The sequence below is a fragment of the Anser anser genome (assembly GCF_964211835.1).
Source record: "Anser anser genome assembly, chromosome: 2".
NCBI lineage: Eukaryota > Metazoa > Chordata > Aves > Anseriformes > Anatidae > Anser > Anser anser.
In genome coordinates, this window is record NC_139721.1 from 98,146,905 (window position 1) to 98,165,608 (window position 18,704).

The 18,704-nt window shown below is 48.3% G+C and overlaps 2 long non-coding RNA genes across 2 annotated transcripts in view; one reads left to right on the plus strand and one right to left on the minus strand.

The window, feature by feature from the left end:
• LOC310893324 overlaps positions 1–18,704 on the plus strand; it is a 549,839-nt gene that overhangs the window by 172,069 nt on the left and 359,066 nt on the right. The gene's annotated exons all lie outside the window — the stretch shown is intronic.
• The window catches only part of LOC310893322, a 65,765-nt gene continuing 56,375 nt past the window's right edge, over positions 9,315–18,704 (minus strand). Inside the window, exon 2 of the long non-coding RNA XR_014578902.1 lies at positions 9,315–17,064. This is a non-coding gene — a long non-coding RNA (uncharacterized lncRNA). The remainder of the gene's footprint in view (positions 17,065–18,704) is intronic.

The window sequence follows — 18,704 nt, forward strand, 5'->3', positions numbered from 1 at the left end:
GCTATCGGCGATTGAGAATGGGGCTTCGTGGTATTCTATTGCTTGTAGGGCTGTGAAGTAGAATCCCAGGAGGATCGTTAGGGTTAGGGCGTGGATGGCGTGTTTTCGGTTTCCTTCTGTGATGCTGTGATGGGCTCACGTTACGGTAACGCCTGAGGCTAGTAGGATGGCTGTGTTTAGTAGGGGGACTTCTATCGGGTTGAGTGGTTTAATTCCTGTTGGGGGTCATTGGCCTCCTAGTTCTGGGGTTGGGGCCAGGCTCGAGTGGAAGAACGCTCAGAAGAACCCTAAGAAGAAGAATGCTTCGGATGTGATGAAAAGGATTATGCCGTATCGTAGGCCTTTTTGGACTGTGGGAGTGTGATGGCCTTGGAAGGTGCTTTCTCGTACAATGTCTCGTCATCATTGGAGTATTACTAGGAGTATTGAGATGAGGCCTAGGGTTAGTAGTATGGATGAGTTGTAGTGGAATCACATGATTAATCCTGAGGTTGTGAGTAGGGCGGCGGCTGCCCCGAAGATTGGTCAAGGGCTTGGGTCAACTATGTGGTATGAGTGTGCTTGGTGTGCCATTAGATGTTTTCTTGTAAGTATAGGCTTAGAAGGAGCACGAAGACGTAGGCCTGGATTATGGCTACTGCTACTTCTAGGATGGTTAGGAGTAGTAGGATGATTATTGTTAGGATGGATACTGCAGGAAGGGTGGGTATTAATGCAATGGAGGCTGTAGAGACGAGTTGGATGAGTAAGTGTCCTGCTGTAAGGTTGGCTGTAAGGCGGACTCCGAGGGCTAGGGGGCGGATTAGTAGGCTGGTTGTTTCGATCAGGATTAGTGCGGGGATTAGGGGTGTAGGGGTACCTTCGGGTAATAGGTGGGCTAAAGAGGCTGATGGTTGGTTTCGTAGGCCTGTTAGTAGTGTGGCGAGCCATAGTGGGAAGGCTAGGGCTATGTTCATAGATAGTTGGGTGGTTGGGGTGAATGTATACGGAAGGAGGCCTAGAAGGTTGATTGTAAGAAGTATGATTATTAGGGATGTAAATATTATGGCTCATTTGTGGCCATTTTTGTTGAGTGGGACTATTAGTTGTTTTGTGATTAGGTGAAGGAGTCATGTTTGGATAGTAGAAAGGCGGTTGTTGATTCATCGGTTGTTTGGGGACGGGAATAGTAGGGCTGGGAAGAGTAGGGATAGTAGGATTAAGGGGATGCCAAATAGATTGGGGCTGGAAAATTGGTCACAGAAGCTTAGGTTCATGGTCAGGATCATGGTGTGGGTTTGGTAGTGAGGGAGGTCTTATTTGATGGGGGGTTGGTTGTGGTGAAGGCTAGTAGTTTTGGTTGGATGAGGAGTGCTAGGGTTAATCAGGTTATAATTATGATTGAAAATCATGGTGCGGGGTTAAGCTGTGGCATATCATTAAGGAGGGGGAAGTCCCTCTTTGGCTAGCTTAAAAGGCTAGTGCTGTTGCATAGCTTCTTAATGATTAGGATGATGATAGAAGGGACGATCAGGCCTCGAAATGTGGGAGTGGGGTTGATTCTACTACAATGGGTATGTAGCTGTGATTAGCCCCGCAAATTTCTGAGCATTGTCCGTAAAAAATCCCAGGCCGGGTGGTAATGAATGAAGTTTGGTTTAGTCGGCCTGGGATTGCGTCTGTTTTAACTCCGAGCGTTGGGACTGCTCAGGAGTGGAGTACGTCTCCTGCAGTAATGATCACGCGGATGGGGGATTCTATTGGGATAACTACGCGGTGGTCAACTTCTAGCAGTCGGAAGTGGCCGTTGGGTAAGTCTGGGGTGGGCACTATGTAGGAGTCGAATGATAGGTCTTTGAAGTCTGTGTATTCGTAGCTTCAGTATCATTGGTGGCCGATGGCTTTTAGGGTGAGGTCTGGTTCGTCGATTTCGTCCATTATGTAGAGGATTTGTAGGGATGGGAGGGCGAGGAGTACCAGGACGATAGCAGCTAGGATTGTCCAGATCAGCTCTACTTCTTGGGCGTCTACAGCATTGGACGAGAGTTTTTCTGTTAGTATGTGGGCTAAAAGGTAGAGAACTAGGCTGCAGATAGCTAGGGCAACGATTAGGGCGTGGTCGTGGAATTCAACGAGTTCTTCTATGATGGGCGTCTTGGAATCCTAGTTGGGAGTGGTTGGCCACATGAGATGTACAGGATTTTTACCTGTGATTTAGTCTTGACAAGGCTATGTAATTGGTTTACTAACGTCTCATAAGAAAGAAGCATGAGCGGTTAACCTCCTGGGAGACCCAGAAAACTTCACCCCAGCAAACCCGCTAGTAACCCCACCACACATCAAGCCAGAATGATACTTCCTATTCGCCTACGCCATCCTACGTTCAATCCCAAATAAACTAGGAGGCGTATTAGCACTGGCCGCCTCCGTACTGATCCTATTCCTAATCCCATTCCTGCACAAATCAAAACAACGAGCAATAACATTCCGACCACTCTCCCAGCTCCTATTCTGAGTACTAGTCGCCGACCTCCTCGTCCTAACATGAGTAGGAAGCCAACCCGTCGAACACCCATTCATCATCATCGGCCAACTCGCTTCAATCGCCTACTTCACTATCCTCCTATTTCTCCTCCCCGCCGCAAGCGCCCTAGAAAACAAAATACTCAACTGCTAAATACTCTAATAGTTTATAAAAACATTGGTCTTGTAAACCAAAGATTGAAGACTTACCACTTCTTAGAGTACCCCAAACTCAGAAAAAAAGGACTCAAACCTTTATCTCCAGCTCCCAAAGCTGGCATTTTCAATAAACTATTCTCTGACCCTAACCCCTAAACCGCCCGAATAGCACCCCGCGACAACCCCCGCACAAGCTCCAATACAACAAACAAAGTCAACAACAGCCCCCAACCCGCCACTAAAAACATCCCTGCCCCATGTGAATAAAACATGGAAACTCCACTAAAATCCGACCGAACAACAAACACCCCAACATTATTCACAGTAGAAACCCCGAACTTCCAAGCCCCCATAAACCCCCCAAACACCAACCCCCCAAAAACAATTGCCACAAACGCTACTGCACATCCAATCACCCGTCAATCCCCCCAAGCCCCAGGGAAAGGCTCCGCTGCTAAAGCTACTGAATAAACAAACACCACCAGCATACCCCCCAAATACACCATAAACAGCACTAAAGCCACGAACGAAACCCCAAGGCCCAGCAACCACCCGCACCCCGCCACAGACGCTAACACCAAACCAACAACCCCATAATACGGCGAAGGATTCGACGCCACACCCAAAACACCCACCGCAAAGCAAATCCCTAAAAAAACCATAAAATAAGTCATTATTCCTGCCCGGACACTACCCGAGGCCTGCGGCTCGAAAAGCCGCCATTGTTCTCAACTACAGGAACTAACCGCAAGCCCCCAATAATTCTACCCCATCTATGCCATTATGCTTAACCCCCCCCCCCTCCCCCCCCGAGGCGGGGGTATTTGGTTATGCATATTCGTGCATAAATTTATATACCCCATATACATACATACTATAGTACCAGTAATATACATTATATACGGACTATCTTATAAGCAGGTGCTAAACCCATACATGTACACGGCCATTAAACCCTTAAACACACTCCTACCAAACCACCCGGCATGAATGTTCTAGGACCATACCCCACAACACCCAATACAACTCCACTCAAGCGCATAACAAGACCCCATTTTAATGAATGCTCACAGGACATGCTCCAACAACAACTCTCCACCACATATCTCATGCAGTTCGTATCAGACGGATTTATTAATCGTACTCCTCACGTGAAATCAGCAACCCGTTGCACATAATGTCCGGTATGACTAGCTTCAGGCCCATACGTTCCCCCTAAACCCCTCGCCCTCCTCACATTTTTGCGCCTCTGGTTCCTCGGTCAGGGCCATCCATTGGGTTCACTCACCCCTCCTTGCCCTTCAAAGTGGCATCTGTGAGTACTTTCACCTTCTCAATGCGTAATCGCGGCATGTTCCAGCTTTTTGGCGCCTCTGGTTCCTCTTATTTTTTCCGGGGTTACCTCACAGGTGGCTATTCCCAGTGATCTCGGGGGTCCCACAATCTAAGCCTGGACACACCTGCCTCACGGCCTATCCTATATTTCAAGGGTCCCTCGATGAGACGGTTGGCGTATATGGGGAATCATCCTGACACTGATGCACTTTGACCACATTCAGTTAATGTTACCTCCACCCTCCGGGTTAAATGGGGCTATTGGATGAATGCTCGTTGGACATAGCACAAAACAACAAATCATTAAGCGCAACCCCTGCGCTTCACAAACTAAACCAGTAAACTTTCGCTAACCACCATGTAGCATAAACCTTCATCGCCCAATCCCAGCAAACTACCTCTAAAACTCCATTAATCATCCCTTCCATGACATCATCGGAACGATGTATATATACACACAAACACATACAAAATAACTTAAACTTATTAGAGAAACTCCAGTACTAAAAATAGTAAACACAAGCAATAATTTCATATACTTCACTCTCACTCACCACTCAACTATCAGCTAACCACACCCCCGTCCACATAGCTTAACACAAAGCATGGCACTGAAGTTGCCAAGATGGCATAAAACATGCCTGCGGACAAAAGACTTAGTCCTAACCTTACGGTTGGTTTTTGCTAAATATATACATGCAAGTATCCGCGCCCCAGTGTAAACGCCCTCGACCACCTACCCCCATACAGGCCTTGAGGAGCGGGTATCAGGCACACCCAAGTAGTAGCCCAAGACGCCTCGCTAAGCCACGCCCCCACGGGTATTCAGCAGTAATTAACATTAAGCAATGAGTGCAAACTTGACTTAGTTATAGCAACAGCCTAACTTCAAGGGTTGGTAAATCTTGTGCCAGCCACCGCGGTCATACAAGAAACCCAAATCAACCGTCCTATTGACACGGCGTAAAGAGTGGTAAAATGCCTATCCTAGCTAACTAAGATCAAAATGCAACTGAGCTGTCATAAGCCCAAGATGCACCTAAACACACCATTAAGATGATCTTAGGAACTAACGACTGATTTAAACCCACGAAAGCCAGGGCCCAAACTGGGATTAGATACCCCACTATGCCTGGCCCTAAATCTTGATACTTACTTTACCGAAGTATCCGCCAGAGAACTACGAGCACAAACGCTTAAAACTCTAAGGACTTGGCGGTGCCCCAAACCCACCTAGAGGAGCCTGTTCTACAATCGATAATCCCCGATTAACCCAACCACCCCTTGCCAACACAGCCTACATACCGCCGTCGCCAGCCCACCTCGAATGAGAGCACAACAGTGGACACAATAGCACCCCGCTAATAAGACAGGTCAAGGTATAGCCTATGGAGTGGAAGAAATGGGCTACATTCCCCATTCATAGGGCACACGGAAAGAAGCGTGAAACCACTTCTGGAAGGCGGATTTAGCAGTAAAGTGGGACAATAGAGCCTACTTTAAGCCGGCCCTGGGGCACGTACATACCGCCCGTCACCCTCCTCAAAAGCCACATCCCACATAACTAATACCATAAATACGCTGAAGATGAGGTAAGTCGTAACAAGGTAAGTGTACCGGAAGGTGTACTTAGAATATCAAGACGTAGCTATAACACCAAAGCACTCAGCTTACACCTGAAAGATATCTACTAGACCGGATCGTCTTGAAGCCCCCCCTCTAGCTCAACCACACAAATAGTACACCAAAACTAAAGAATTTACTAAACTAATTAAACTAAAGCATTTTACAGTCTTAGTATAGGCGATAGAAAAGACACTTAGACGCGATAGAGACCCCAGTACCGTAAGGGAAAGATGAAATAGCAGTGAAACAATCAAAGCGACAGACAGCAAAGATCAACCCTTGTACCTTTTGCATCATGGTTTAGCGAGAACAACCAAGCAAAGTGAACTAAAGTTTGCCCCCCCGAAACCCAAGCGAGCTACTTTCAAGCAGTTAAAGAGAGCGAACCCGTCTCTGTTGCAAAAGAGTGGGATGACTTGTCAGTAGAGGTGAAAAGCCAACCGAGCTGGGTGATAGCTGGTTACCTGTGAAACGAATCTAAGTTCCCCCTTAATCCTCCCTACCGGACATCCTGAACCCTAATGAGATGATTAAGAGCTATTTAATGGAGGGACAGCTCCATTAAAAAAGGACACAACCTCGACTAGCGGATAATTCTTACTACTGATCCTACCGTGGGCCCTAAAGCAGCCATCAAAAAAGAGTGCGTCAAAGCTCCACCACCTAAAAATACCAAAATAAGATGATTCCCTTATCACAAACAGGTCAACCTATGAATATAGGAGAATTAATGCTAAAATAAGTAACTCAGGGCCACACCCCTCTAACGGCGCAAGCTTACATAGAAACATTATTAACAGACCTAGACAGATACAAAAACCCCTACAAGACCACGTATTAACTAACCCTGTTAACCCGACTCAGGAGCGCCTATAAGAGCGATTAAAATCTGTGAAAGGAACTCGGCAAATTAATAAGGCCCGACTGTTTACCAAAAACATAGCCTTCAGCAAATTAAACAAGTATTGAAGGTGATGCCTGCCCGGTGACTTAGGTTTAACGGCCGCGGTATCCTAACCGTGCAAAGGTAGCGCAATCAATTGTCCCATAAATCGAGACTTGTATGAATGGCTAAACGAGGTCTTAACTGTCTCTCACAGATAATCAGTGAAATTGATCTCCCCGTGCAAAAGCGGGGATGTGAACATAAGACGAGAAGACCCTGTGGAACTTAAAAATCAACGACCACCGCGAATCCTCAATCAACCCCACTGGGGCCACTACCATCGCAGAGCTTGGTCGATATTTTTCGGTTGGGGCGACCTTGGAGGAGAACAAATCCTCCAAAAACAAGACCATACCTCTTTACCTAGAGCTACCCCTCAAAGTGCTAACAGTGACCAGACCCAATATAATTGATTAATGGACCAAGCTACCCCAGGGATAACAGCGCAATCCCCCTCAAGAGCCCATATCGACAGGGGGGTTTACGACCTCGATGTTGGATCAGGACATCCTAATGGTGCAGCCGCTATTAAGGGTTCGTTTGTTCAACGATTAACAGTCCTACGTGATCTGAGTTCAGACCGGAGCAATCCAGGTCGGTTTCTATCTATGACACACTCTCCCCAGTACGAAAGGACCGGGAAAGTGGGGCCAATACCACAAGCACGCCCCCCCCCTCTAAGCAGTGAAACCAACTAAACCGTGAAGAGGGCCTTCCCCCACCACTTTCAATCCTAGAAAAGGACCAGCTAGAGTGGCAGAGCCCGGCAAGTGCAGAAGGCTTAAGCCCTTTCCCCAGAGGTTCAAATCCTCTCCCTAGCTTCACCCATGATTCAAATAACAACACTAAGCTGCCTCATTATATCCCTCCTATACATCATCCCAATCCTGATTGCCGTAGCCTTCCTAACCCTAGTAGAACGGAAAATCCTAAGCTACATACAATCCCGCAAAGGCCCTAACGTTGTCGGGCCTTTTGGCCTACTTCAACCATTTGCGGACGGACTGAAACTATTTACCAAAGAGCCCATCCGACCCTCTACCTCTTCCCCACTTCTATTCATTCTGATACCAATACTAGCCCTTGTCCTAGCCCTCACCACTTGAGCACCACTACCACTCCCATTTCCCCTAGCAGATCTAAACCTCGGAGTTCTCTTCCTAATAGCCATGTCAAGCCTAGCCGTCTACTCAGTCCTATGATCAGGCTGAGCCTCGAACTCAAAATACGCACTAATCGGAGCCCTACGGGCAGTAGCACAGACCATTTCATACGAAGTGACACTGGCCATAATCCTGCTATCAATAATCATACTAAGCGGAAGCTACACACTCAGCTCCTTTGCCGTCGCACAGGAGCCTCTATACTTCATTTTCTCCTCATGACCCCTAGCAATAATATGATACGTATCCACCCTAGCAGAGACAAACCGAGCTCCTTTTGACCTCACAGAGGGCGAATCTGAGCTAGTCTCAGGGTTTAACGTTGAATACGCCGCAGGACCCTTCGCCTTATTCTTCCTAGCTGAATATGCGAACATTATGCTAATAAATACACTTACAGCCATCATATTCCTAAACCCAAGCGCCCTAGGGCCACCCACAGAACTATTCCCCGTCATCCTAGCCACAAAAGTCCTCCTACTATCTTCTGGTTTCTTATGGGTCCGAGCTTCATACCCACGATTCCGATATGACCAACTAATGCACCTACTATGAAAAAACTTCCTACCCCTCACACTAGCTCTGTGCCTCTGACACATCAGCATACCTATCTGCTATGCAGGCCTACCTCCTTACATAAGGAAATGTGCCTGAACTACAAAGGGTCACTATGATAAAGTGAACATAGAGGTATAACAGCCCTCTCATTTCCTGTTGACCTTAGAAAAGTAGGAATTGAACCCACACAAGAGAAATCAAAATTCTCCATACTTCCCTTATATTATTTTCTAGTAGAGTCAGCTAATCAAGCTATCGGGCCCATACCCCGAAAATGATGGTTTAACCCCCTCCTCTACTAATGAACCCTTACGCGACCCCAATCACAACCTTCAGCCTCATCTTGGGCACCACAATCACAATTTCCAGCAACCACTGAGTTCTGGCCTGGACAGGACTGGAGATCAACACACTAGCCATCATTCCCCTAATTGCCAAATCCCACCACCCACGAGCAGTAGAAGCCGCAACGAAATACTTCCTAACCCAAGCAGCTGCTTCCGCCCTGGTCCTATTCTCTAGCATAACCAATGCCTGAGTCACTGGCCAATGAGACATCACACAAATAAACCACCCAACCTCCTGTCTACTACTGACAGCAGCAATCGCTATTAAACTGGGCCTAGTGCCATTTCACTTCTGATTCCCAGAAGTACTACAAGGATCGCCACTAATAACAGCCCTGCTACTCTCGACCCTCATAAAATTCCCCCCACTAACCCTGCTCCTACTAACATCCAAATCCCTCGACCCAGCTCTACTCACCGCCATGGCCCTAGCCTCAACAGCACTAGGAGGCTGAATAGGACTGAACCAAACACAAACACGCAAAATCCTAGCCTTCTCGTCCATCTCCCACTTAGGCTGAATCGCCATCATCCTAGTTTACAGCCCCAAATTGGCCTTACTTACCTTCTACCTATACTAGGATGGCCTCTAGCAGGATTTACTCACTGATTCCCACTACTCACTGGGTTTACCCTACACCAAACATGAGCAAAAGCCCACTTCGGGGTAATATTTACAAGAGTAAACCTAACGTTCTTCCCCCAGCACTTCCTAGGCCTAGCAGGAATACCCCGACGATACTCGGACTATCCCGACGCCTACACACTATGAAACACCATTTCCTCCATCGGCTCCCTAATCTCAATAGTAGCCGTAATCATACTAATATTCATCATCTGAGAAGCCTTTTCGGCCAAACGAAAAGTCCTACAACCAGAACTAACTACCACAAACGTTGAATGAATCCACGGCTGCCCTCCCCCATACCATACTTTCGAGGAACCGGCCTTCGTCCAAGTACAAGAAAGGAAGGAATCGAACCCTCACATGCTGGTTTCAAGCCAACTGCATTAACCGCTCATGCTTCTTTCTTATGAGACGTTAGTAAACCAATTACATAGCCTTGTCAAGACTAAATCACAGGTAAAAATCCTGTACATCTCATGTGGCCAACCACTCCCAACTAGGATTCCAAGACGCCTCATCACCCATCATAGAAGAACTCGTTGAATTCCACGACCACGCCCTAATCGTTGCCCTAGCTATCTGCAGCCTAGTTCTCTACCTTTTAGCCCACATACTAACAGAAAAACTCTCGTCCAATGCTGTAGACGCCCAAGAAGTAGAGCTGATGTGGACAATCCTACCTGCTATCGTCCTGGTACTCCTCGCCCTCCCATCCCTACAAATCCTCTACATAATGGACAAAATCGATGAACCAGACCTCACCCTAAAAGCCATCGGCCACCAATGATACTGAAGCTACGAATACACAGACTTCAAAGACCTATCATTCGACTCCTACATAGTGCCCACCCCAGACTTACCCAACGGCCACTTCCGACTGCTAGAAGTTGACCACCGCGTAGTTATCCCAATAGAATCCCCCATCCGCGTGATCATTACTGCAGGAGACGTACTCCACTCCTGAGCAGTCCCAACGCTCGGAGTTAAAACAGACGCAATCCCAGGCCGACTAAACCAAACTTCATTCATTACCACCCGGCCTGGGATTTTTTACGGACAATGCTCAGAAATTTGCGGGGCTAATCACAGCTACATACCCATTGTAGTAGAATCAACCCCACTCCCACATTTCGAGGCCTGATCGTCCCTTCTATCATCATCCTAATCATTAAGAAGCTATGCAACAGCACTAGCCTTTTAAGCTAGCCAAAGAGGGACTTCCCCCTCCTTAATGATATGCCACAGCTTAACCCCGCACCATGATTTTCAATCATAATTATAACCTGATTAACCCTAGCACTCCTCATCCAACCAAAACTACTAGCCTTCACCACAACCAACCCCCCATCAAATAAGACCTCCCTCACTACCAAACCCACACCATGATCCTGACCATGAACCTAAGCTTCTTTGACCAATTTTCCAGCCCCAATCTATTCGGCATCCCCTTAATCCTACTATCCCTACTCTTCCCAGCCCTACTATTCCCGTCCCCAAACAACCGATGAATCAACAACCGCCTTTCTACTATCCAAACATGACTCCTTCACCTAATCACAAAACAACTAATAGTCCCACTCAACAAAAATGGCCACAAATGAGCCATAATATTTACATCCCTAATAATCATACTTCTTACAATCAACCTTCTAGGCCTCCTTCCATATACATTCACCCCAACCACCCAACTATCTATGAACATAGCCCTAGCCTTCCCACTATGGCTCGCCACACTACTAACAGGCCTACGAAACCAACCATCAGCCTCTTTAGCCCACCTATTACCCGAAGGTACCCCTACACCCCTAATCCCCGCACTAATCCTGATCGAAACAACCAGCCTACTAATCCGCCCCCTAGCCCTCGGAGTCCGCCTTACAGCCAACCTTACAGCAGGACACTTACTCATCCAACTCATCTCTACAGCCTCCATTGCATTAATACCCACCCTTCCTGCAGTATCCATCCTAACAATAATCATCCTACTACTCCTAACCATCCTAGAAGTAGCAGTAGCCATAATCCAGGCCTACGTCTTCGTGCTCCTTCTAAGCCTATACTTACAAGAAAACATCTAATGGCACACCAAGCACACTCATACCACATAGTTGACCCAAGCCCTTGACCAATCTTCGGGGCAGCCGCCGCCCTACTCACAACCTCAGGATTAATCATGTGATTCCACTACAACTCATCCATACTACTAAACCTAGGCCTCATCTCAATACTCCTAGTAATACTCCAATGATGACGAGACATTGTACGAGAAAGCACCTTCCAAGGCCATCACACTCCCACAGTCCAAAAAGGCCTACGATACGGCATAATCCTTTTCATCACATCCGAAGCATTCTTCTTCTTAGGGTTCTTCTGAGCGTTCTTCCACTCGAGCCTGGCCCCAACCCCAGAACTAGGAGGCCAATGACCCCCAACAGGAATTAAACCACTCAACCCGATAGAAGTCCCCCTACTAAACACAGCCATCCTACTAGCCTCAGGCGTTACCGTAACGTGAGCCCATCACAGCATCACAGAAGGAAACCGAAAACACGCCATCCACGCCCTAACCCTAACGATCCTCCTGGGATTCTACTTCACAGCCCTACAAGCAATAGAATACCACGAAGCCCCATTCTCAATCGCCGATAGCGTCTACGGATCTACCTTCTTCGTTGCCACTGGATTCCACGGACTCCACGTAATCATCGGATCCTCCTTCCTGACCGTCTGCCTCTTCCGACTGATCAAGTTCCACTTTACATCAGACCACCACTTCGGATTCGAGGCAGCAGCCTGATACTGACACTTCGTAGACGTCATCTGACTATTCCTCTACATAACCATCTACTGATGAGGATCTTGCTCTTCTAGTATATTAATTACAATTGACTTCCAATCTCTAGAATCTGGTATAAACCCAGAGGAGAGCAATGAACGCACTCATGTTCATATTCGCCCTATCATCAATCCTAAGCGCCGCCCTAACCGCATTAAACTTCTGACTCGCCCAAATAAACCCCGACTCAGAGAAACTCTCACCGTACGAATGTGGATTCGACCCACTTGGATCTGCTCGATTACCATTCTCAGTCCGATTCTTCCTCAGTAGCCATCCTGTTCGTCCTATTCGACCTAGAAATCGCCCTCCTACTCCCCCTGCCATGAGCCGTCCAACTCCAATCCCCCCTAATGACCCTCACCTGAACTGTAGTGATCCTCCTTCTCCTAACACTCGGACTGGCCTACGAGTGAATTCAAGGGGGCCTAGAATGAGCAGAATAACAGAAAGTTAGTCTAACCAAAAAGATAGCTGGTTTCGACCCAGCAGATTACAGCCAACCCTGTAACTTTCTTATGTCGCCCCTACATTTAAGCTTCTACTCAGCCTTCATTTTCAGCGGACTAGGACTAGCCTTCCACCGAACCCACCTAGTATCCGCCCTACTATGCCTTGAAAGCATAATATTATCGATATTCGTAGGCCTATCAATATGATCCATCGAAAACCAAGTCTCCTCATTCACCATGGTACCAATTCTCATGCTAACCTTCTCAGCGTGTGAGGCGGGCACAGGCCTGGCCATCCTAGTAGCCTCCACCCGCACACATGGCTCCGACCATCTACACAACCTAAACCTCCTGCAATGCTAAAAATCATCCTACCCACAATCATACTTCTTCCAACAGCCCTGCTGTCTCCACCAAAATTTCTATGGACTAACACCACCTTATACAGCCTCCTAATCGCTGCCCTAAGCCTACAGTGATTAATCCCAACCTACTACCCCTACAAATTTTTATCCAACTGAACAGGAATTGACCAAATCTCATCCCCCCTCCTAGTACTATCCTGCTGACTACTCCCACTCATAATCATAGCAAGCCAAAACCACCTGCAACAAGAACCCCTACAACGCAAACGAATCTTTATCTCAACCTTAGTCGCAGTCCAGCCATTCATCCTACTAGCCTTTTCCACCACAGAACTAGCACTATTTTACATCTCATTTGAAGCAACCCTCATTCCCACCCTAATCTTAATCACCCGATGGGGGAACCAACCAGAACGCCTAAGCGCTGGCATCTACCTGCTATTCTACACGCCAGTAAGCTCTCTACCCCTGCTAATCACAATCATACACCTATACGTGAAAATTGGCACCCTGCACCTGCCAACCCTACAACTAACCCACCCAACCCTATCCACCTCATGGACAGGAATACTATCAGGTCTAGCACTGCTCATAGCATTCATAGTAAAAGCCCCACTATACGGCCTACACCTCTGACTGCCAAAAGCCCACGTAGAAGCACCCATCGCAGGCTCAATACTCCTCGCCGCCCTACTACTAAAGCTAGGAGGATACGGAATTATACGAGTCACTCTATTTATGGGCCCACTGTCCAACCTCCTGCACTACCCCTTCCTAACCCTGGCCCTATGAGGCGCCCTAATGACTAGCTCAATCTGCCTACGACAGACAGACCTAAAATCACTAATCGCTTATTCATCCGTTAGCCACATAGGCCTAGTTATCGCCGCAGGAATAATCCAAACCCACTGATCATTCTCAGGGGCAATGATCCTAATAATTTCCCATGGACTAACTTCCTCCATACTATTCTGCCTAGCCAACACAAACTATGAACGTACGCACAGCCGAATTCTACTACTCACACGAGGCCTACAACCTCTCCTACCACTCATAGCTACCTGATGATTGCTGGCCAATCTAACAAACATAGCCTTACCCCCAACAACAAACCTCATAGCAGAGCTAACCATTATAATCACCTTATTCAACTGATCTGCCTTCACGATCATCCTAACAGGAATCGCAACCCTACTAACCGCCTCCTACACCTTATTCATACTACTAATGACCCAACGAGGCTCAATCCCCTCCCACATCACATCTATGCAAAACTCAACCACGCGAGAACACCTGCTCATAACACTCCACATTATCCCAATATTCCTCCTAATCCTCAAACCCGAACTGATCTCCGGAATCCCCTCATGCAAGTATAGTTTAAACCAAACATTAGACTGTGATTCTAAGAATAGAAGTTCAAACCTTCTTACCTGCCGAGGGGAGGGTTTAACCAACAAGAGCTGCTAACTCTTACATCTGAGCCTAAAACCTCAGCCCCCTTACTTTTAAAGGATAACAGCAATCCACTGGTCTTAGGAACCACCCATCTTGGTGCAAATCCAAGTAAAAGTAGTGAACCCCACACTACTAATCAACTCCCTCACACTACTCACGCTGACAATCCTCCTAACCCCAATCATCCTGCCATTTCTATTTAAAAACTTTAAAAACACCCCACAAGCCACCACCCGCGCTGTTAAAACCGCATTCCTAATTAGCCTAGCCCCTACAACCGCATTCATCTACTCAGGAGTAGAATCTGTCACCTGCCACTGGGAGTGAAAATTCATTATAAACTTTAAAATCCCCCTGAGCCTAAAAATAGACCAATACTCAATAACATTTCTTCCAATCGCCCTATTTGTAACATGATCAATCCTACAATTCGCCATATGATACATGGCCTCAGAGCCATACGTAACAAAATTTTTCACCTACCTACTGACATTCCTAGTCGCCATACTCCTCCTAACAACCGCAAACAACATATTCCTCCTATTCGTAGGCTGGGAAGGAGTACGAATCATGTCCTTCCTTCTCATCGGCTGATGACAAGGCCGAGCAGATGCCAACACCGCCGCCCTACGAGCCGTAATCTACAACCGAATCGGAGACATCGGACTGATCCTGAGCATAGCATGACTAGCTTCAACATTCAACACCTGAGAGATCCAACAAGCCGTACACCCCCACCAAACCCCAATCCTCCCCCTCATAGGATTAATCCTCGCAGCCGCAGGAAAATCCGCCCAATTTGGACTCCACCCATGACTGCCCGCAGCAATAGAAGGCCCCACCCCAGTATCAGCCCTACTGCACTCCAGTACCATAGTAGTAGCCGGAATCTTCCTGCTCATCCGCATGCACCCCCTGCTAGCCACCAACCAGACAGCCCTAACTGCCTGCCTATGCCTAGGTGCTCTATCAACCCTATTCGCTGCCACATGCGCCCTAACCCAAAATGACATCAAAAAAATCATTGCTTTCTCAACATCCAGCCAACTAGGACTAATAATAGTCACTATCGGACTAAACCTCCCACAACTAGCCTTCCTACACATCTCAACCCATGCCTTCTTTAAAGCCATACTATTCCTATGCTCAGGGTCTATCATCCACAACCTAAACGGAGAACAAGATATCCGAAAGATAGGAGGCCTACAGAAAATACTCCCAGTCACTACTTCCTGCCTAACCATCGGAAACCTGGCGCTGATAGGAACCCCATTCCTAGCCGGATTCTACTCAAAAGACCTCATCATCGAAAGCTTAAACACATCATACCTAAATACTTGAGCCCTACTCCTAACCCTTATAGCCACAGCATTCACCGCAACCTACAGCATCCGCATAACCATCCTAGTCCAAGCTGGACAAACCCGAATCCCCCCAATAGTATCAATAAACGAAAACAACCCACTAATCACCGCCCCCCTAACCCGACTCGCCCTAGGCAGCATTACAGCAGGAATAATCATTACCTCTTTCATCACACCAACCAAAACCCCCCCAATAACCATACCCCTTATCACCAAAACCGCTGCCATCCTCATAACAATCCTAGGAATCATCCTAGCCCTAGAACTATCGAACATAACACACACCCTCACTCACCCCAAACCAAACCCCCTCATAAACTTCTCCTCTGCATTAGGGTACTTCAACCCCCTAGTACACCGATTCTTCTCCAAAAACCTACTAGAAAAGGGACAAAACATTGCCCTACACTTGATCGACCTCTCCTGACTCAAAAAAATAGGGCCAGAGGGCCTTGCTGAACTACAAGTAGCCGCAAGCAAAGCCGCAACCTCAATACACACAGGGCTAATTAAGGCCTACCTAGGATCCTTCGCCCTCTCCATCCTGGTAATAATCCTAATAACACACAGACTCACTAATGGCCCCTAACATCCGCAAATCCCATCCCCTACTAAAAATAATCAACAACTCCCTAATCGACCTACCCGCCCCCTCCAACATCTCTGCCTGATGAAACTTCGGCTCCCTTCTAGCCATCTGCTTAGCCACACAAATCCTAACAGGCCTGCTACTAGCCATACACTACACCGCAGACACTTCACTCGCCTTCTCCTCAGTAGCTCACACATGCCGAGACGTCCAGTACGGATGGCTCATCCGCAACCTCCACGCCAACGGTGCTTCGCTCTTCTTTATCTGCATCTACTTACACATCGGACGAGGCCTCTACTACGGCTCCTACCTATACAAAGAAACCTGAAACACAGGAGTAATCCTCCTACTCACCCTAATAGCAACTGCCTTCGTAGGGTATGTCCTACCATGAGGACAAATGTCATTCTGAGGGGCCACCGTAATCACCAACCTATTCTCAGCCATCCCGTACATTGGGCAAACTCTAGTAGAATGAGCCTGAGGAGGATTCTCAGTAGACAATCCAACCTTAACCCGATTCTTCGCCATCCACTTCCTACTGCCCTTCCTAATTGCAGGAATCACCCTAGTCCACCTAACCTTCCTACACGAATCAGGCTCAAATAACCCACTAGGAATCGTATCAGACTGCGACAAAATCCCATTCCACCCATACTTCTCCATTAAAGACAGCTTAGGGCTTACCCTAATAATCACCCCTCTAATAGCACTAGCCCTATTTTCACCGAAACTCCTGGTTCTTGGAATCCTAGTTGGGAGTGGTTGGCCACATGAGATGTACAGGATTTTTACCTGTGATTTAGTCTTGACAAGGCTATGTAATTGGTTTACTAACGTCTCATAAGAAAGAAGCATGAGCGGTTAATGCAGTTGGCTTGAAACCCATCCCCAGTGGTGCAAGTGCACTCTCTGAACTCACTGAAGTGCATCCCCAGTGGTGCCAGTGCACTCTCTGCACTCACTGCACTGCATCCCCAGTGGTGCCAGTGCAACCTCTGGACTCACTGCACTGCATCCCCAGTGGTGCCAGTGCACTCTGTGGACTCACTGTAGTGCATCCCCAGTGGTGCCAGTGCACTCTCTGGACTCACTGCACTGCATCCCCAGTGGTGCCAGTGCACTCTCTGGACTCACTGCAGTGCATCCCCAGTGGTGCCAGTGCACTCTCTGGACTCACAGCACTGCAGCCCCAGTGGTGCCAGTGCACTCTCTGGACTCACTGCACTGCATCCCCAGTGGTGCCAGTGCACTCACTGGACTCACTGCACTGCATCCCCAGTGGTGCCAGTGCACTCTCTGGACTCACTGCACTGCATCCCCAGTGGTGCCAGTGCGCTCTCTGGAGTCACAGCACTGCATCCCCAGTGGTGCCAGTGCAATCTCTGGACTCACTGCACTGCATCCCCAGTGGTGCCAGTGCACTCTCTGGACTCACTGCAGTGCATCCCCAGTGGAGCCATTGCACTCTCTGCACTCACTGCACTGCATCCCCAGTGGTGCCAGTGCACTCACTGGACTGACTGCACTGCATCCCCAGTGGTGCCAGTGCGCTCTCCGGAGTCACAGCACTGCATCCCCAGTGGTGCCAGTGCATTCACTGGACACACTGTACTGCATCACAGGTGGTGCCAGTGCAGTCTCTGGAGTAACTGCACTGCATCCCCACTGGTACCAAAGCACTCTCTGGACTCCCAGCACCGCATCCCCAGTGGTGCCAGTGCACTCTCTGGACTCACTGCACTGCATCCCCAGTGGTGCCAGTGCACTCTCTGGACTCACTGCAGTGCATCCCCAGTGGTGCCACTGCACTCTCTGGACTCACTGCAGTGCATCCCCAGTGGTGCCAGTGCACTCTCTGGACTCACTGAAGTGCATTCTCAGTGGTGCCAGTGCACTCTCTGGACTCACTGCACTGCATCCCCAGTGGTGCCAGTACACTCACTGGACTCACTGCACTGCATCCCCAGTGGTGCCAGTGCACTCTCTGGACTCACTGCACTGCTTCCCCAGTGGTGCCAGTGCACTCACTGGACTGACTGCAGTGCATCCCCACTAGTGCCAGTGCACTCTCTGGGCTCAGTGCAGTGCATCCCCAGTGGTGCCAGTGCACTCTCTGGACTCACTGCAGTGCATCCCCAGTGGTGCCAGTGCACTCTCTGGACTCACTGAACTGCATCCCCAGTGGTGCCAGTGCACTCTCTGGACTCACTGCACTGCATCCCCAGTGCTGCCAGTGCACTCTCTGGACTCACTGCAGTGCATCCCCAGTGGTGCCACTGCACTCTCTGGACTCACTGCACTGCTTCCCCAGTGGTGCCAGTGCACTGTCTGGACTCACTGCACTGCATCCCCAGTGGTGCCAGTGCACTC